Source organism: Pieris brassicae, chromosome 6 (assembly GCF_905147105.1).
Source record: "Pieris brassicae chromosome 6, ilPieBrab1.1, whole genome shotgun sequence".
In the NCBI taxonomy this organism is placed as follows: domain Eukaryota; kingdom Metazoa; phylum Arthropoda; class Insecta; order Lepidoptera; family Pieridae; genus Pieris; species Pieris brassicae.
The window spans coordinates 5,698,622-5,721,370 of NC_059670.1; the positions used below are offsets into that span (position 1 = coordinate 5,698,622).

The 22,749-nt window shown below is 30.6% G+C and overlaps 1 protein-coding gene across 4 annotated transcripts in view; it reads right to left on the reverse strand.

Annotated features, from left to right (window-relative positions):
• Nucleotides 1–22,749, reverse strand: part of LOC123710568 (laccase-1-like) — a 53,630-nt gene that overhangs the window by 23,172 nt on the left and 7,709 nt on the right. The window contains exon 1 of one of the 4 annotated variants that reach the window (XM_045662547.1): nt 11,888–12,028. The exons of the other annotated variants lie outside the window; for them this stretch is intronic. The gene's annotated coding sequence lies outside the window, so the exon portion shown is untranslated. Of the gene's footprint in view, nt 1–11,887; nt 12,029–22,749 lie in introns of those variants that run through there. 4 annotated transcript variants of the gene reach the window in all.

A 22,749-nucleotide genomic window follows, 5' to 3' on the forward strand; every position in this document is an offset into this window, starting at 1 on the left:
AGGCACAGACGCAAATAGAAATGATCACGCAACAGTAACTGAAATCTGAGGCACAGACCATAAAGGTTGTAGCGCTCTTGGTATATTCAAATACACATAAACTTATATATATTTATATATTCCTTGCAAGAATTTCAAAAGTTATTATAGTGCTTTAAAATAGTTAAACGCCGTATATTAAAAATATACTTTTATCAGTCGTGTTAACCAATTGGTTTTAATCATATTTTTTTAGGTTATCTTTAACTGATGATTTTGTTAACTTGAATAAATCAGTTAATATAAAAGCCTAAATTTCAATCACGTTGTTAAATATTACAGATAGTTGTCCATCACGTCTATACTCTATACGGTATACAGTAATAGATTGAGTTATAATAATACATCCTTTGGCTACTTCCCGGACTACTCATACAATGTCATCGTCGGGTATAAATTAACGTATGTGAGTATATTATGTTACAGAAATAATTATATTACGATTTTTGTACATTACAGCAAATTCGGTCTAAAACTTTTCAAAATTTGTTCCGTGAAAGCATGTTTCTGTTATGTTCTTTCCTATGATTTGTTCAGTGTTGTATTTCTTAGCCATTCATTGGACAACCACCGCCTCTTCGGCGCAATTGGCTGAAACCTTAAGAACTATTTTGCAGTGACCTAAAATTGACCTTTTGATTACACATAAACTGTATAGGTATGCAAACGTGACCATTTTCATACAAATTAGAATGCCGTTCACGGCGTAAAATACTTAGAGGCTTATGAAAATTTGGACATTAAATATGTAATTCCTAGGCATGTCAAAATCCAAGGTCTATTTGTCAGATGAGAGAGCTAGTCCTCACCAAAGATACTACTTGAAATCTTGAGATTACACTTGTCGCTGAACGTTCGAAATTTAAATTAAACGTTTAATTTAGCGAATTGACATATTATTTTCTTTGCTAGACAAGAGTGCTTAGCGCATTAAATATAGCCGCGCAAGCGGTCAGTTTCGGTGACTACGATTGCGATTGATAAATGAATTACAATGAAAACTTCATACTACATCCTAAGTCAGTTATAAATCACTAGAAACGTAAATAAGTTAAACAAATCGCGAAACATATTGTCTTCTCGTGTTCAATACCTAACTTAATTGTATATTCACTATCAAGCCATTGAATCATCTATAAGTGGCAGTTAACTTTTTATTTATTATTGAAATCGAAATTCCCGTAGTCCCCAGTACGATTCGCTCCAATTAAATTAACTGTAACTGAATCGAGGCGTGACGAAACCTTCCATATATTGTATGTGAACTTCGAACACCGACAAATACGATGATTAGGAAAGCGCCATCTAACGTTGGAGAGCAGAGTTAGCTAGTGCGAATCTCAGACCTGAAGCCGCGTGTTCTACCCGGCCCTATTTTTTTATATATTTTTATAACCTCATAGAATACAAAACAACAATCAGGTAGTCTTGCCCCATAATATCTTAGATTTACGATTAATATATATATAATGTCATTTGTATTGATTAAGTACATTTCGTAGGTACGTTCTTTTGTTTTGAAGACGAAGAAGTGGGCGAAATTTTCATTTCAAATAAATAATTGTTGTCTTTCCCATTTCGTTCCTTTTTTTGATATTCAAAATAATTATGCTGAAGTTTATCAAGTTACTTCAATATTGATTTCAATATCTAAGCCTTATAGTAAGTAAACAAACTTTGGTGCTCTCTTAAAGACAAATTCAGAGCCTTATTGTTATGACAAACCTGCGACAAATTTGTCGAAATCCAATACGTGTTTGACAGGAGTCACTCAGCGCTAAGTAACGTTTCTAAATATTAACCTGACGTTATCTTAAGACAGACTTTAAAAGATTATAGTATTTAATCAATAGTTTTTACAATATGTATTGAAGACAATTTGAAGTTAATTGGTAAGTCTCCAGATGTTATTTAGAACCACTGTAGGCTTGTCACTCATCCTCGTATGTAAATAAATCAACGATGTCGTAAAAACAAAAGTCATATGATTAAGATGCAACGTGCTCCGTTGAATAACCTCGCGTCTTATTCGCACAGTATTTTTTTAAATTTCGAATTCAAGTTGACGATGATATTAATTTGCTCATTTGTATATATTACAATGACATTACACGATACTAAGAATTCAATCATATTAATATTTAATTAAAGATTATCGTGATGAATAATCAATGGACTATATAATAGATTGTATTGTCGTAATAAATATTAATTTATAATAGTTTAAACTTATTTCACGGATATCAAGGTGGATTTGTTACGATATTATAATATGGGCTATTTTAATGGGAACAGGCCAAATTGGGTTATCTGATGTTAAGTAATACAACCACGATGTACATTATATAATGCAAGGCACCCTGCGTTGCCAGTTTTTTAAGGATTAGTAGATACGCTGTTTTCTTGTAGGTTTCCCTAAGTCGAATTGGTTCGGAAATACTTCTAAGTATGTCCCTTAAGAAACACTCAGTTGTGGAAAGCCGACCATTGAGGCGATAGGGGTAAAACACCATTTAACATCAAATTTTAATCACTATTACTCTAGCTGACCACGATTATACCATACAAAACAACGCGTTAGGTAAATCTAATAAATACGCGTATATATAAAGATGTTTTATTTGTTAATGTAAATACTTTGGGCTGTTTTTTTAAATAGAAAAATCAGGTGTCGGTGTTCAGAATAGGTCTTTTCGTGTTACGTCAAATGGTTATGTATGTCAATGACAGTTTGTTATACGGTTTTGGTTAACCACTTTGTTATCAGCTGATCGCCTCTATGGGTCAGTGGTTTGTTGGAGCTAAAAATGTTTTAGTCTAGCTTAGGTCAAGATTTCCAAGCTAATCAATAACGAACTTCTTTCTAGAATAAATATGGAGATTATTATATGTGTACGACAATAAAGAGTTTAGTTAGTTTATAAAGAGTTACAAATACACTATTTTATTTTCTCAAGTAACGCACAATATTGTACAGAAGCACGTAAGCTCGATTTGCTACGCTTGAGCCAAATGGAGCTTATAAGTTAAATATTTGTAAGAAACAGTTGACAACATTCCATCATTACTACTACTCTTGTAGTAGTAGATGATGGAGATGATGGGCAAGAATTTAAACCATAAGTTTGACAACAATAGTAACAAACTTAACTTATTATTATGTAATTATGTTAATATTCTTATTTTTATATATTATGACATTTGCATGCCTATTTTGTTATGTCTGATTGTGCGGATTTTATAACTAATCGATCTAAATGTACCACTTTCTTTGCAATAAACAATTAATTATTTATTATTATAGGTTGTACTCCCTACTTTTTGCAGGTGTAAGGTACACATCGATGTCACATTATTATTATTACACGCCCGGTGAACTTCGTATCAGCTACATATATTTGTGTCAAATCTTAATACAACAATTTTAATACAGACCAAATAGATCGAAACTCATACTACAGCTATGAAACATAGGCAAGGCATCTATAACTATATGACAACCAAGTGACAATTTTTTATTTGTAAAAAGACAAAAGACTATTTTATTAGAAAACTCATTTGTCGTTTTTAGTAATCTTCTTAACTTATAATGTTTCCAACCGTTTAAACCTTTCCTGAACTTCCACAAATATTTCAAGATCATAATTAGGCAAATCGGTCTACCCAAACAACGAGCATATATACATTTATATTTATATTTGGAAGTATAACAAAACTTTTTTAATGATATTGACGACATCCATCAAGTAATATTTTAACCGAACATGTTGTTTAACCTATAACGATCTTATCAGCTTTTAAATATATGTATTACGCAATTTTATTTTTCCTGACATTTTTTTGCTTAGAAATAAAAGGTTGGAATTTTTATTTGCTTGCGATGCATACTAATTCTAGTGCTAAATGCACTAGATACTGTTGAATAAAAACAGATTTATATCAACCCAATAAATATAAACCTTGTAATCCCTGATTGATAGTTAAAACACACAACTTAAGGATCAAAAATATGGTTACATAAGCTTTGTTATAAAAAAAAACAGTTACAAACGACAGCTCCATCTACGATTGTCGTATGTTAAAATCGTATCCTTATGTCTAGGCCTCACATTCTTTATCTGATATTTTTTTAAAGGCAAGTAGGCACGCTTCATATTATAGAACAGGGGACAAACGGGTAGGAGGCTCACCCGACGCTAAGTGACACCGCCTGAGGACACTCAGTTGCAAGAGGGCTCGCGAGTGCGTTGCCGGCCTCATATCAATTGGTACGCCTTTATATCGAAGAACCCTAAGTCGAATTGGTTCAGAAATACTTTATTGGTAGTTTAGTGTGTAATAAACAAAAAGTCAATTATTCCGATCAAACAAACGACATTAAGGTTGAGAGTCTCACGCTAAAGTTAGGCCAACATTGATGGTTCTAAAGTAACGTCTTTTCATTACAAAGCTATTATTAAAAATCAAGTTACAAAATTTTATTTATGTAATTTGTTTTGGTCATACGGAAAATCTTATTATAAAGGTATAGCAATTAAAATAATATGCATAAAGACATAACCTTGACTTAAACCTCATTTAATGTGTTCCTTAATGCTTTACCATGGCTTGAATTTAAACCATTGTGTTCAATTACGATAATATGCGGAAAAGAATTTACCGTCATAACAAGAACCTTTTCTTTTTAAATTAGTATCTCGTTCTTAATAAAAAGGAGTTTATAACTATTGTCTTTGGTGCGAAGATAAATGAAATGTGTTCTCTATGGTTCGGTGTTGACATTGTAGTAATACCTATCTATGATCTATTCACCCATCAGTGTTTTAAAATATTTTAAACTCTTGTATGCCATACATATTATTGATTGTAATTTACGCAATAAATCTTCATAGCGGTTGACAAGTAGGATATACAAGGCAACCGCGGATGGTGAAGTCTCATTGGGTAGGCATTGTCATACATACCCGGAACAAATCCATGAGTTCTAGAGAAGGGACAAGTTAAAAGTACCCAGTAGTAACCGACGAGCATGCATGGTATGTCATGATAGGTAATGAAGCGAGAGGAGTATGGCAGGACCGTCGCAAATGGACTTCCGTTGTCTCTGTCTACCCCTTCGGGAAAATGCGTGATAGAAATAAAATAACAATTCTCACAACTATTAACAAAAATATATACACATTTCATGATTATAGATCCTATTTTTTCATACAGAACTGGACAGACTTTTGCTCACAATCACAGCTGAAGTTAAGTAAGATGTGGCCTATTGGAGGGCACGCCTGTCCAGGAGATGTGTATTTAACCGCCGCTTAAATGAAATACCATAGTAAAATAATTCAATGATCAAAACTATTGCTCACAGTATTTCCGGCAAAGAATCTAAACTTTTTACCACGGTAACAATCAATATGTCACGGGCTAACCTTCGAGTAGGTTGTATAATTATAATAGCAGGATACATGTCACGTGGAATAGAGGAACCGCCTCAAGGCTGACTTAGGAGGTCAGGGTGGCCTAGGCAGTGATGTCATTTCTTATGTTAAGCCTTCAAACACGGATCATCGAGATCGTATCGTTAAATCAAAATAACTACACCTATGGAGTAGTCAAAGAATATGTTCTAAGCACAGCAAAAGTAACTAGAAAATTACCCAAAAATAGGAAAGTACCTATCTACTATAGTTACTACAATACCTATATTCTTTCTAATGATAATTAAAAAAAAAACATTTGCATAAAATGTTAGATTTCAATAAATTTTGTTTTCGTAATTTAATACACAAATACCACTTTGAACGCGTCACAAACTCAATTATGTCATCAAATTTATAATTGTTTCCTTTGTAATGGATGTAAAAACATTTTCATTATAAAATTGTCTTTACCACGAAAATGGGAACAAAATATTTCACACATACGTTATCCTTGGTTCGTCATCTTTATCTATTGCAATTAAAATGCTATTTGGAAACTGTCAACCTACTTGCCTTTGTACTGTTTATATTTACGAGCTGTTTTCAATTATTATAAAAAAGATTTATATAAAATATTATTAAATTCAATAACCATATCATTTTCATTTACGATAAAAAATATTGTAGCCTGTAAAGATAAACATCTTTAATAAAATAAAGTAAGTTAATAAAACAATATGAAAGATATTATGTTAAATACAAATCCTACGTCATTTTGAAATTTGAGGATGCCTAGAGTTCATGTTCAATTGAAGATAAGGCTTGCAATTCCCTATGGGAAAAATAAATGAAAGTGTTTCTCATAAGTATGGGGTCTGTAATAAAATGTACCCTTATATTACCAACACACACTCTTGAACTGTGAATAACCTCATCGTGACTAGTACCTAATTCATAATCATAAACAAATGTGGTCAAAAGTAATATTTCATATGACGACAATTCTATAAACCACGAATTAACATTCTAAGGTAAATTTCGAAACTCATCTACATAGACCTATATAAGGACATTTTCAGTCAGTAAAAGTTTTGTAAATAAGGAAGGATAACTCAAGCATACGGAATACCCCGAAACGAATTGTTTATACCTAGTCCAGCCATAAGTCTTGTTACAAAATAAAATGCACTTGTTTAATAAAGTAATGTATACCTACATATCTATTAAAGTTTCAGCAAGAAATAAAAAACATATTCTATTCGAAATGGCCAGCTTTGGCTTTTATACAGGCCTTTAATCTGGTTGGACGCGAATCTATGGATTTACGCACTGTTACCAAGGGAAATTTTCCGCCATTCCATATTTTAATTTGATAATGAACACGAAAAAATATGTGAAATGCCGTAGAAACGTAAGATTTAAAAGAAAAAGGTGTTCCAAATTCAAAATAATTAAAAAGTTGATAGAAAGAAAGTTTTTATGTTACAATATTTATGGCCCGACTAGTTATACTATGTTGTCTGAACCCATAACTTATTAAATCAAGTCTGCTAATTAACAACATCAGTCACTGTTATAACCATTGGCCTGGTGCATATAAACATGGAAAAACTGTTCACCGTCTATTGCCTACAGCGGTACTTAAACTATTAATGGTGTTTCAAACACATATAAGTATATTTATTTAATTAATAAAGATATAAACGTGACGCTACTAAACTCCAGATTGTTTCTTATGTAACTAAGAGTAACGAGTAACGAATATAGGCAATGAAAATTTATTGCCTATACTCGTTGGAGAGTTCACATTTAGAATATTAAGTATTAATAGAAATCAAAACAGATTTTTTGTATCACGAACTAAAATTTTGATGTAATTCATATAATTTCAAATGATGATATTCGTTATAGTGACTGGAAGTTAAGAAAAGCCTTCGTAGTAATACAAAACTTATTTTGTTACATCTTATAGGGTAATGCATGACAGATAATAATAACTATTCCAATTGAAATAAAACAGCGAAACTAACGCGACAATTGTATTTTACTAGTCATCTGTAAACAGCCGGTATGAACCGCCATAGCCAATAAAACTAAAATATTTTAAAAATAGAAGACGAAGTATCCGGCCATTTATGAAAGAATAAAAATTTGCAAGTGTTCTTTGTAACTTTATCTACTGCAGATGCCTTTTTAATTTAAGCATAACATGATTCATGCTAACAGACGATCTTGAGAAAAAGTTCGTGAGTTTGTAAGTATTACTCTTATTGAAAATTCGTACCGTGGAATAAATGTATGAATGTAATGAATGTAAAAAAATTGTCGGTAAAACGTAATTATTTTAATACATAAAAAAACGTTTTTTTAATTCTCTAAAATAATTATAAACCATCCGGACGTAAATTAACTAACCTTGGAAACTGAATGAGTTAATTACTAAGGTATCATTTACTTTATAGTAAAAAAGCAATTTATCGTTTTCAAATTGTCTTTGGAACATATATGTATGTAAATTATTCCTATAAAGTGATTTTACACAAGAATAAACAAAATAAATTTTACTTTATTAATACGCTATACTTAATATTAAGAATTGGTAGTTTCGCATCTTGTACTTGACTATTTTTCCTTACTGGGTCTGAAAGCAATCGCTTGTTTGCGATGCCACCGCCCTTTCAAATAGTCATATAATTTATTACGTCCATAAGTTATTGGTTAATTTAATGTTATTAACTGGTTCGATTCCCGATTATAAAATAAATTCGTATACAACGGCAGTTATTTTAAGTAACTTATTAGGTATGAGCCTCAGATTTCTGTATCTGTTACATGATCATTTGTTAATCTAATAGGCAAATAGGTGATCAGCCTTTTGTGCCTGACGCACACCGTCGACTTTTTGGGTCTGAGGCAAGTTGGTTTCCTCACGATGTATACCTTCACCGTACGAGCGAATGTTAAATGAGCACATAGAAAGACAGTGCATTAGTGCACGGCCGAGGATCGAACCTACGACCTCAGGGCTGAGATGCGCACGCTTAAGCCAACACTGCTCAAGTAAGGCTATACCTAAACATAAACTTATTAGTATAATCAAAAATTGTTGCCCTGGTATTTTTAAGTATTGTCTCAAATAAATTGAAAAAATATGATATCTTTAGTAAGGCTTATTCTCATAATATTAGAAACTGCTGATCGGAATTGGAAAGGTTACTGTGATGGTCTCCTATTCGTAAAGGGCAAGGCGAACCGGCTCTATGGGAAACAGTTTGAACAGTGAAAGTACTGCGCATGCACTTTTGCGCAAAATAATAAAATTCCTATAGTGCATATAGTTTTAAACTTACATAACATAAGACTATATTCTGAAATCCTTATTTCGAAATTTAAAATGATTCTATTTTTAAAAATGAAAAGTAATGCAACGTAGTAAATAGAACGATTTTAAATTAATGTAGAATGTACGAAATAGTTTATAGTTTAGTTACTACTTAATGTACCACACGCAAATAGAAATATGTATGTGAACTGAAAATCGTCCAGAAAATCTAAATTAAACTCACAAACGCTGATCTAAATCCAATTGGAACCTAAAGGAGGCAGTTAAGTTGCAATAATCGTTACATATAATTGCAATACTTAATAATTTCGTAGGTTCGATGCCCTGGGTGAGATCTGCCTTAGTCGAAAATTCGACACTGTGTGTCAGATGTCAGAAAGTTCATCCCCTATTAGAAATATTCACGTAACACAGAACAGGCTCAGACCTCTTTTATATTATGGCAATAGTTTTAACTATATGCTAGTTTCAAGTAAAAGGTTAGGAAACTACCCGCGCGAAAAAATAAACAAAGACATCAAAAGAAAACGGCTCTAACCTTAAATGTAATGCCAATGATACTATTTAATACACGGATGATTCGAAAAAAGAACAAACTTATAAACTATACAAGTTACAAAATTCATTGACCTCATGGAAAACCTGACATTACGATCTAAGTGCTATGTCGTAAGACGTAAACCTATTGTGTAATTTGTTCAAGGGCTGAACCATTAGAACTTTGTTCTTAGTTATCTATACTAATGAATAGCAAAAAGGATATTTATTCCTTAATCGTAAAATTCTCGATTACATACTACATTTCTGCGCATTAAAAAACTATTTTTCCAAATTGTTTCGTGTTATTAAGATCTTTTTTATTGAGAGAAATAAAAGGCCTTATTAATATTACAAAAGATTTGACATTAAAATAATTTATGATAATTTTCGTATATTCATTAGTATCCTCAATGTGACATATTATAACTAATTATAGTTTGAAAATTCGATTTTATTTTTATTAATTATATTTTATTAGCATAATACATATTTTTATTTTATTTATTTTTTAATTACTATTATTATTACAATGTTGGTAAAGAAATTGGTAAATACTATATATTTGTGTGTTGGTAATAAATACTATTTGTTTATTAGCAGAAAAATGTTTTGAATGAAAATATAATTAAATATGAACTAATAAGTGCTATTAAAGAATCTCTTTAATCTTTGAAAAAGGGTCTGCAACTGGCATAAATATCAAATTTACCTCATGATTAATACCAAATATAAATTAATCAGAGAAACCCGCACTATGAATTTATCTCACGTGCTCAATATAGTTTTCCTTAACACGTGGTTAAAACTAATTTAAACCAACTTTATAAAGAAAAAATTGATATTAATTTAAATGATTCAGTCTTCATTCAACAATACTAGTTAATAAGTTAGACTAAAACATTCTCTTTATGGTGTTTCATTACTTTTATTATTTATTTCACAGCCGAATTCTAGCAGTCCTTAACTTGAACAAAAAAATATTTGTATTATAACAAAAAAAAATATGTTTAAAAATAACATCTAGATTTTTGCCGATATATTATAAAATTATTTATAGATATTGCTAAATATACATAACTACATGTTCTTGAAATTAAATTTTTAATATTATTTAATATTAAAGGTTGGTAAGCAGTGTTGGCCTAGTGGCTTCAGTGCGAACGGTGCAGGAAAACATCGGGGGGAAACCGGCTTGCCTTAGACCCAAAAAGTCGACGACGTATGCTAGGCACAGGATCTGAGGCTGATCCCTTACTTGCCTATTAGATTGACAAATAATGAAAAAGATATAGAAATCTGAGGCGCACACCTAAAAGGGTTGTAGCGCCACTGTTTTTTTAATAGTAAATATTATGAATAAGTTATCATTTCGAGTTATTCGATTGTATATTCCTTCTGGCAAGTATTATCACGCTGCTTACAAATCACATACTGTATGTAAACACCTTAAACAAACTAAGTTTAGTGTTTCTTAGAACTAGTGCGGTCAAGGATTTTTAAAACTTCAATTACATTGCTTAATAAACCGGTTGTAAGCTAATATTATGTGATTTATGTTAATATAGTGTGACCGAACACTAGCTACGATTAAACCAGCTAACCTCGGCTTAAAGTTTTTGAAGTAAGACTTCTTTATCATCGTTGTGATTTGAAAGTCGACGAAATAAAAAAGCGACAGTAAAAAGAGACGGACACATTAATTCTTAAGATTGAACATAGAAGAAAATGAGATAGGAAGCATTATACAGTGTATAAACATTAAACTTATACATAGTGTAAATTATTATTAATAATCATAATAGTGTATATATCAATTTATACACTGTTTGATTTTATATACTATGTAAAAGTGTTTGCGTGTGCGTCGCGTTGCATTGCGTTGGTAACCTAAGAATACGCTCTTTACTTGAAGAAGTTAGTCGACTTGGTATGGTACTTCAAATATCGAGAGAATCGTGATTATTCATACTGTTAAACGCTTTAGAGCCAACATTTTTGTTTCTGTAATATATTACATATTAAAGCCTTCAATACAATCTGCGTTAATATATAGTATAAAGACAATATTTAGCACTCAAACATCAACTGAACTTACATGCAAAATATATTGGCAAACTGCACGTTATAATTTATAATTCACGGTATTGTATCAGGAAACTAAAATTAAAATAAACTGATTATGTATTCATACAAATAACTTAAACTTGTCTGAGTATACTATCACGTAATCGCTGAGCTTTAATCTAACGAGAGTAAAATTATTTGGGGCACTGTTTCTAGTTACATTAATCAAAAGTTGTGATCGAAATTATTTAATTGCAACTACAAAATAAATAAATAAATTTAGTTTAATCGCGAGTAGAAATAGATAGACCGAGTAATTTGGAAAAATTCATTATGAAATATAGGAGCATCTACTTGCATAAGTAACTTTAAATATATTTTTGTCTATGAATTAAAAAAAAATGTATATTATATGTAAGATTTTTTTTAAATAAACATTTGCATAAAATATAAAAATTGACATAAATCAAAATAAAATACTTACATTTCAATAATTAAATCCAATTGCAACAATAAATATCACAGCGTAAAATGTCTGCACAATTTCGAATTTCGAACGCCGGCGTTCGATTTTTCGCGCTCGCCCGCGAACACTACATAGGATCTGTGGACGGTAAATGACCATACAGCTACATACATTCGCGGTATCACCTGCCCGACGCATCTCGATAAGTGAAAGGAATACACAAAATGACGCACACCAATTTCGACAGTATTTCAATGTCATAGATGCGATAACAGCACGAAGTTATTAGGATGGAGGTATCTCGCGTCGCCCGGCCTTGGCTTGAGATATGTTTTTCTACGTTGGGGATTTACAGGGGGTTTTTCTTGGGCATACTTTAAGATGCCTTTAAGGCATTGGTCATATCCTTATTATGTCGGTCTACGTGAACCATCAGATTACTATGTATTTTTAAATATGCAGTAACTTTGCCGTGGAAATTGTTATTTTAATTATGAGAGAAAACAAAGTAAGAAGTTACCAATTCGACGTGTAATTTTTACTTTTTTGAAACAATCCGTTAATAAATAATAAACCAAAAAAATATAACTCAAAAACACTTGATTTTCTATACTTATTTTACCAACCACGAGAGTTATTTATATTAATGAGTAGTCAAAATCGATTCGTCACGCATAACTAAATTCTGATGTAAACTAAAAATGAAAATGAAGATTTTACGCTTTTCTTTTGATACCGTGTACATACAGATGTCCCTTCAACATTGATAGTTATCACTTCAGCAAATTCACCATAATCGTAATAAAAAGGTTTTATTACATTGCCAGTGGTAATTAATGTATCAATAGAGACCCAACGAACTCCTTATCTTAGTAGTAAGCGCTTGGTGTAACCCAGCAGTCCTGTCCCTTTTTATTTCCGAGTATTAACACGAAGTACGAATAAATCTAAATAGTAGTAATTAATAACTCAAGAACGGCTGAACCAATTTCCATAATTGTCTTTTTGTTCTTAGTCTTATTCGGAATAATAAGTGTGAATATAAAAATCATTAATAAAAATGAATAATTACGAACCGTTAAAACATAATCGTTAATTTGTTAAAACTCAAGTGACAGCTCACGTAGTAGTCACACAGTCACGTAGTCTATGGTTTGTTAAATAATATATCATAAATCTCCTCACTTATTATAACGAAGTTCGCTGGTTCAGCTAGTACTTGTTAAAAGTAATAAAATTAATGGATTTTAACACTAATTTAGTCGTTGAACGTCAAAAATAGAATTGTCAGAAGATTGACGTGATTAATTTGTCCCTGACATTTCTTAATGTTTTGCATTGACAATTAGCGATCGTAGCCATATAAAATATTCTTATTTCAAATCACAAATACTTTCCAGGGTTATTTAAATAGAAACGTGAAGAAAATATAACCCGCATAGGTCACATAGAAATAAAACGGTCCCTCAATTACTTGTTCCGGTCTAGACATTAGGAATTCTCGTTTACTCATACGATATACCGCTTAACAATGCTGATGTTTATAATAATATATTATAATTCATAACTCTTTTAACGGATTAATTCGCCTTTATATTAATTTTATTATAACTTACTAAATATTATTGGATATTGGAAATTTTCTACTAAGTTTTTAAATCCTTGCTGAATTTATTAAAAACGGCTCTGTGCTTCTGTAGATCTATCCAATTTATTCTAATAAATGTAGTTTAATTAAAAATGATATTGTTCGTTCCTATGTGTCAATACGTGACCATGTTTGGTGCAATTATAAGCATTGTTGGTGTATATTATATAAAATGGACGCAAGATTTTTTTTCTTGACTTGCATTGAACTTAATATTGTCATTTATTAGTACAAATATCAAAGTTTTTTTTAACTGAAATAACCCTCTCTCTCGACGAATCCGGATATGTTTGACAAAATCGTTCTTACCTACTATATTATCGCGTTACAAACCCGAAACTCCTCATCACGGTGAAATATCATTATTCGTAGACGTTATCCTCTATATCTTTATGTTTATTATCTTAATTTAGTTTATCCGAGTTCAAACAAAGCCGCTTAACGTCAGTCTATGCCAATATTTATACGTTGAATTTGACATGTGATTTGTTCGATTTTTGAAATTCGAACAAATACTTATTCAAACGATTTAAAAATTTTCAAAGCGTTTTTATCATTTATGTCATGTCAATCAACGTGAATAAAAATATATTCGTTTATATTCACCATTAAGCGCGTTCATCTCAGCCATGAAGTCGCACGTTCGAAGCCCTACTGTGCCCATAGGAACTATAATTAACACTTGCTTAGACGGTGAATCGTCGGGTTTCCAAAGAAATTCGATGTGTCAGGCACAGAAGGCCCTGCCCACATACCTAAAGAACATAGACGAATTTATCTGCCTTAAAGAACCAAAGACATGTATGTATTATGCTTATAACAGCATAGACAAATTATCACGGCTTTCGTAAATTTTTATATCGTGTCTATATTATAAAATTCCGAAAAATCTTAATCAAACCATGTTAAAATATAAAACTTTATAGAAGCAATTTTATTTTATCTATAGCTTTAGTGATATAATATATATATTGTTAATTGTTATACTACGCCGCTGTCACTACGTAAAATAAGCGATAAAGAATAATATGCGGCTAAAAAGTTCTCGTCTACAAAATTATTTATACTTTTTATAAATTAAAAAAAATATGTTCTAAACTTAAACTTCACATACAAAATCGCCGGCGTCAGTTAGTTGAAAAATAAATATCTATACATTGTCGTCCATGAATACGGAGCACGTATTTGCAAATTAATAATTGTAAATACTGTAACTAAATACTTTAAAATATTCCTCAGATGGCCTGACATTGTTCTAATCTTTATTGTTATTTGCCCATTTAAATAAATTAAATTACGTTTTATGGCAACATAGTGTTTTTAATCTTATACAAACAATTAGTTTCCAGTCACTTCCTCGCCTTAAAATCTCCAGGGTTATTTTGATAAACATTTTTTTCATGAGAAAATCACTATGTAAAGGTTAGTATAACTTCCATATTGTAGTTATATAATATATAAACTATATGATATTAAAAAAGACATACCCTAACACGATATTTAGTTTTGACTCCAGATTTTTTATAGTTAATGTAAAAAAAATTATTCATGACAAATAGGTTGTGACAAAATTCACACTAGGGACTCCCTGTGTTGTGGGTAACTACGTAATAATCAGTCATCGGTAGATATTTAAAACTGTTTTTTTTTTTTGAGAAAAAGTAGGTTTACTGTTACAACTAATCAAACACAAGTCTTATAAGACAATAAGTATGTGTGAACGTGTGTGTGTGCGAATGTGTATAAGAGTGGAGCTAACATTTGTTATAAGCGTGCGCTCAGCGCTGTGGCTCTGTGCGTTTTTGGCACTTCAGAGTCTTGTCAAAATACGTAGTAAAGCTTCTGTAGATTCGAAATATAATTCAGCTAGCGTAATTTTTATGTGATTTTTGAATTTGTATCTGGATAGTTAGCCTATATTGGAGTCCATTTTATTAAAAAGGAGGGGGTCCCTAAATGCAAGGAAGCGTTGGCAAACACATTCTTTCGTTTTAGCGACGGGAATACAAAACCATTGTTCTTAGATGTGTCCGGATTTGTTAGTCCATGAAGTATTCATATATACATACATATATATACATAAAACGAAAAACTTGAAGATGGCTGGACCAATTTCAGAGTTTTTTTCTTATTATACCTTTAATTCAGAAAGGTTGTTATGGAGTAAAAAATTGGGAAAATATATAAAAAGTTAGTACTTGGGATTTTATTCCGTAAAATAGTAGGGGAAGCATAGATAAATGTTATATATAGAAGATACGTTGGTTTGTAGCATCCAAACAAGCAGGCTAAGTAAAAAACGATATTGAGGTGACACAAAGTTCTCAGGGGCAGATAGCCATAGATTACAAAAAATAAGAGTTTATTTATTTCGTAATCGTACGGCTAACAAAAATAATTATACTAAAGATATAGCCAAAGATGGAATACATAATATATACAAAAAGGATCAAACATTTACCAAAGAAAAAAGTTAATAAAATTATTAAATACGCAATACCTCAGCAGTGCTGTGTGTGGTGTGAAATCGAATGTACGTGAGGGTGTGTATGTGGAGTGTACTCATGATGCAGGTGATTTAACGCTATGGATATTCTTAATACTCCTTTTAGCAGCCATTTAAACTAGATTTATATTTGATGACGGCGATATCCTTGGTGAGCGGGTGTAAAAAAAATGTTATACAATAATGGACGAAGTGCTGAAACTTCCAACTTTTTACGTTTAAACCACTCTATCAGTAAAGTAATCACCAAGATTATAATTTCAGGTGGACTTTAAAGGAACAACGGATATGCGTAGTACCATTTATCTTAAATTATCATCATCTTGTAATGTATGAAATCTAGGTATTGTATACAAATCCTAGGAAATTTATATAATTCCGAAGCTATTTAGGTAATGTAAAAAATATTATTTCGAAAACTGTGTAATCCATAAATGTCCTAGGAAATGTGCACAATTCCTAGGAATTATATGTAATTCCAATATCGTATTAGGAAATGTATAAAAATAATGCTTTCTGTAATAAAACACGTTGTTAAAATGAGAATAATATTTTTTATTAGAACTCGTTGAGACAACAACGTTCAGGTAACAGTCATATCGTAATATAGTATCTTCATATTATCTTACTAATTAAAGCGTCGAAAATCAAGTATCTAGGAACTTTTAAAATGTATTTATCACAAAATCGATTTATATTATTCTTATAAAGTCAAACTTTCGTTTGGTGAGTAAACAGTCTGTTATTTAAGAAAACACTTTTTAAATGGATTGAAGCTATGTATAAACTTATAATTATTTACATATTTTTAAATAATTTTTTTCCGTTTCAAGTTTATAATAATAATACATAGCTTCAATCCGTTTAAAAAGTGTTTTCTTGATATGTAAAAGCCATGTTAACAAAAGACAATAGTCTGTTATTTCAATAATTTAATTTTGGCTGCGGCACTTACGCTGAGGCTGCAAAAAACAGGCAGACAGGCAGTGCCACTGTTGACAGCGCAGTATCCCCGCATACCCATCAAATATTTACATTTCCGATTGCTCTTTAGACAATGTATAGATTTCCTAGAAAATGTGTCTAATATAATTTATTTTACACATTTTCGTGCTAATTTAGGAATTACATACAATTCCGAAGAAATGTATATACTGACGGATTACATACATTTCCGGTAACATATATATATTAACAGGTATCTGTTTGTCTTAGCTTCTTATACAACAATGTTACACATATACACACACATATATATATATATATATCTTCTGTGCATGTGCAACGGCTGGACCGATTTTGATGATTTTTCGAGAATTAGATGTTTTTAATTTTTTTTAAATCATCAAAACGCTCATGAAAACTGCTTATATCATAAAAATGTGTTTAAAACGTGTGTGACTTCTGCCGAGTCCGCTAGACAATTTTTTTTTAAATCTAAATGAAAGTAACAAAATCAACATTACGTATACATAGTAGTCGAGTAGTCTAACGTAATTAAAAATTGCTCAAAACTAAAAATAAAGTTCTTCCTACGAAAGTAACTCTATCATTCAATCACCTTATAAAAAAGTAATAGTTGCTAGTTGCTTCTATAAGTTAGATAAGATACAGGGATTAATAGACCTTCCTAACTAGAGGATACAAATTATAGTAAAAATAATGTACTAAAAGCCGTTCATAATAATTAATGAGACAGTAATAGTTGCTAGTTGCTTCTATAAGTAACCTGAGATACAGGGATTAATAGACCTTTCTAACTAAAGGATTCAAATTATAGTAAAAATAATGTACCAAAAGCCGTTCATAATAATTAATGAGACAAGTAAAAGTTGGCGTCGTAAATACAATTTATAAGGATTAAATGACACAGTAAATGGGCGAATAATTAAAATACTGGTTGAGATTTACGCTTATATCAAACGACTCTTGAGAGAGCGATTATATTGTTAGTTAAAATAATAAAATTATTTTTTTAATAACAGAATGTTTGCTACGGGTTGTATAGTTATATCTATCAAATATGCATTCTATAAAAAAAATGTGTGTGGATTGGACTTTTAATAGACGAGCATTTTTTTAAATATTACTAACATTAATAATATATTTATTAACACACAATATTTACAATTTCCTTAACCTATAAAGTAACACCTAGGTACCACTGAAAATTGACCAATGAATGCAATATACCTACTACATTAGGTTACCAAAGAGTTCTAATATTGAAATTCAAAAACTTTTAATTAGCAATGTTTCTAACATTTTCTAACGTTCTAAACATTTTCAGTGTTACCCACGTAATAATAATTGAAAATAGAATTTTTTAAATTTGGAAAAAAAACCATATTATTCTTTTTAACACTTGCAGATAATTGCTACTTATAATATTAGTTTCATTATTAAACCAAGTAATAACTATAATGAATTATTGTTTTAATAAAATTATATTTACGACCTGAATCAATTATTAAGTTGTTTAAGGTTTAGGTAATTTCTCACTCTGTACCTCGTTTGTTTCTCTGTGTATAATTTTCACGTAGTTATATTTTACTAAAGACACCGATTAGTTGAATATAACTGTGTCAGTATGATCTTAATCTTATTTTTTATTTATTTAGATCATCAATCGCTCATCTCGCAAACGTGTACAATCCCGATTGCGCAAGTTTTGGCGCCAACTTTTACAGTTTTAAGTGTTATGATGTAAACATAGCATTGAATTTAATTGTTTATTTTTTAATTAAACTAAGCATTTAGAACAGTCATATTATTGATGCCATATATTATATTACAAAAATATGCTTATTTTCATAATAGTAAAATAAATAGTTAATTGAATTATTTATTTTTAATTAGAACCTGCGACTTATTGTTGTAAGTTTGAACACCAGCTGTGCACCAATGGACTGTCTAATTGCGCATTTGGGAAAATCGCGAGGAAACCGACCGCGTGTAACAGAAGGTGTGAAGAAATGATCACGGAACATATATAGAAATCTGACACCAGAACTTAAAAGTAAGACCAGGGCATTAGAGGTATACAGGATTATTTGTAATTCAACCTATTCCTGTTAGGAAGTAAGATTGCGATAATTTTAACCCGTATACATGAAGTAGTTACCCTATATGAAAAAGTTAGCATTTGTCATTATAACTTAAAATGCAACATCAAAAATGTATGTAAAAATGTTAAAATTATAAATATAAAAACACGAGATTAAAAATGATATTATTTGAATACTTTATTTATGTTTTTTATCACAAAAATGGCTTAAAAACTAAAAAGAAACGCTATGAAACTGGGCTTGCAGATATTAAGAAAATCTTTTTAAAATCTTAACCGTTTTTATAGCTTTCCAACAATGCGTAGTAACTACTAACTTATTTCAAACAAGTTTAAAAAATAATCACGTAGGATGCAAGCGGAAATAAGTATTCGAACTAAACGTTCGTTAAAATCAAGATATTTTGTAATTCAGCCTAATTAAAGGTAGTTGCTCAAAGTGCTGGAGTGACTGGAATGCGATGGGATTTCACGCAGGCCACGGGTCCCAAAACAGGAATTATAAACGCAGCAAATGCGTCTCTCTTAATCTCCTACTGGAACGTCGAAACCACTATAAAATGTGAAATATGATTTTTTTCCCGAAAGCTAAATAAAGCCAGTTACTACTATTACTAGTTAGTTATTTTCTTTAGTACCCTGGCTTAGACTCTTTATCTTTCAAAGAATACAAGGAACTCGCCATAGCTTAGACCCACCTAGATTTCCGCTATAGGGCTGAGTACTATTGTATTATTAAAAAGGACCATTACGCCGTGCGTGGGTAGTTTAGCCGGTTGTAATGTGGGTATTTCATAGAGGACCTACATCAAAGATCAAATGAAAAAACAGTCATTAATAATACCTGTTTTAAAGGTTGTTTATGAATGAGGAAACATCTTTATGCGAATTATAAATTCTGTAAAGAAATTATTTTAACAATTATCCTCTTGGTTTTCCTACAGATAATGATTACATGAAAAGTTTGTTCAACAAAGTGGTATACGTAAAAAACAAAGGAGTAGCCAAACCCTTGTTGGCTTTTTAATGTGTATACCTGGATCTCAGTTCGTTACCTAGATCATTTGAAGGCGCGAAAAAAAATTTCTTATTTTTTTAACAGAGATTTCAGAATACTAAAAGATATTTTTTTCTGAGGTGCTATTTCTGTTATTATTCTATATAAAGATAGATTAGTTGGAAAATTAATTTTTAATTATCATACATACTCAATAATTGACAGTAGAACGCATTACAATTTAAAATAAAATCAACTTAACGATTGTACTTGTCACTTGGCAAATTTAGTGAGCCATAAGTCAAACATTTTAAGTAAATACGCAGTACACGTATTCAAATGACAATGACGCAGAGAGGTGAGTTCAGCCTTAAAATGAGGTAAAGCCAGCATTTCATATGGGGAAGTACCTGCTAGAAATTCACATAAATGGAAATTCCTAGATCATGGTGCTCTATGACGACGAATTTTGGACGTCATCAAATATTATGTCAATGGTTTGGTCAAATCACCAATTTTATCTTTAAAATTGGCGCAGCAATCGACATTAAAAACACCACCAACTAAAAGAAGAGGCACGATAAGAAGAAGATTGTCGTGTTATTGTTGTCAAGATCCTTACTAAGAAATGCTATATTTCAGATAAGTTGCGATAAAGAGCGGTAGAATTGCTAAGTCTACTCGTCCCCTTGATTTGATAACTGGCATTGGAATTTAAAAGTATTAAATTATTTGTTGACGTTTTAATGGTCAAATAAGTTACCTAAATTAATAAAAAAATTAAATAAAATTTTGTTATTATATAAATTAAACAAATATTGTTTTAAAATAAATAAAATATAAAAAAACACGACATAATATACTCCTATGAATACATTAAAAGTGCAGTCATTTTTTAGTTATGAACATAAAAAAAACTCCAAATCATTTCTCATAATATTCATTTGAATACAATTCATTGGGAAATTAATTTACTCATCTCCGAATTTAATATTAAACAATTTGCCCCGCAAACTTAATTTCGCCTTAATATGATTTTTTTACTTAGCCTACCTTTTTAGTAACTACATACCAACATGAATGCTATGCTACCCCACAGATGCTGTTCGTGTTCACAATTCCAGAAATCTGGGTTCGAGTTTTTTCCGTGGTTCTCCATAAAAACCTTCCTCAGAGTTCAAGGAATAAATAAAAACAAATTACCCGAATTGCTTCAGCCGTCTTCGAGTTTTGCGCTTAGCAAAATATTTTGCGATTCATTTTATTTAGTAATGAGGAGGTTTTTACCGGTCTTTTATTACAGCAAACAAATAACTAATTTAGTAGTGGAAAATCACAAATAAAGGTTAATTATTTTATTTTTCCATACAATTTAAATTATTCATTCTCTTTGAGTCATAATTTGCTTGACAGTTAGTCTGCGTTTGTCTATAGTGTCATGTTTTCGAGCCAATGCTCTCTACATCGTCTATAGTTAACAATTCGATTCTGTATATCTCGGTAATAATCTATACTTAATATTAAAATTCTAAAAAGTTTCTTTGACTATAATTAAATAAATAATAATGCGCAATTAAGAAACTACTCCTACGCGTATTTAATTTTGTATGTTTCGTGTTGTTCGGCTTTCAATTTAATAGCCGAACAAGTGCAACATGTTATATCTGTTTGTATGATATTTGAACCCTAGCTCGTTTATAACACGATCTCTTTGAATCTTACAGTTACAATAACAACTCAATGGTACCATAAATTTACTATAGCAATATTTTAATCTCCATTTGCCAACATCAATCGCTATTTTTTAATCTTATCTTACGAAGAGATTTTTGTAAAACTACCATATCTTTGAGATATATTGAGAAGGGATCTTCTTGTCAGGCTGTATCTTGAGCATGTGAAAAAGCTTATGATTTATTACTGTTTTCATTTAGTTTCTGTCTTTTGACTGTCATTAAAATCAAAAAATTACGTAATTCCTTTGATATGGAACGCGATATACATTGCTTTAATTAAAGAAAAATAGCTAGACCAAAGAAGATAATTAAATATTATTGTTAAAAGGCAGTTTTAAAACTTATAATATAACCTAATTTGGAGTTTGATGAATGTATAAAGTAACAAATTATAAAGTATGTGTTATACCCGGACGCAAAATGGATTTTCCGAGAGCCCTCATACATTAATCATTCAAGTTTTAGCACAATCGGTGACGTGTCATGACATAAGGTTAAATGTTAGATCCTTTAGCTCTATAGATGTGAAATTGATTTTCTTTCGATGTTTATATTCGCTAGACTAGACAAGGGGTATGATGAATATTTTAAATTTATACATCATTCATTACATGTATTTAAAATCGCCCTACAAATAAATGACTTTTAAGATTAACTTTTAGTTTTTATATTCTATTTCGGATGTTTTTAATTGTGAAAGTCAACATTGTTATTTTTAAATTTTTTAAATTATTGCAAATAAGAATAGGTTAAAACAACTATTAATGTTCTAAGCCTTGTATCTTTCTTCTTTATTATAGCTACTAGTATGTTTGTCGTTCTCCTGATTTATATATTTTGTGTTGTATTTTCTTCTTTAATAACATTCTGCTATCATGTTTTGCTTTGTATCTTATTTTTTATCAGTGAAACTTTTTGTGGATATG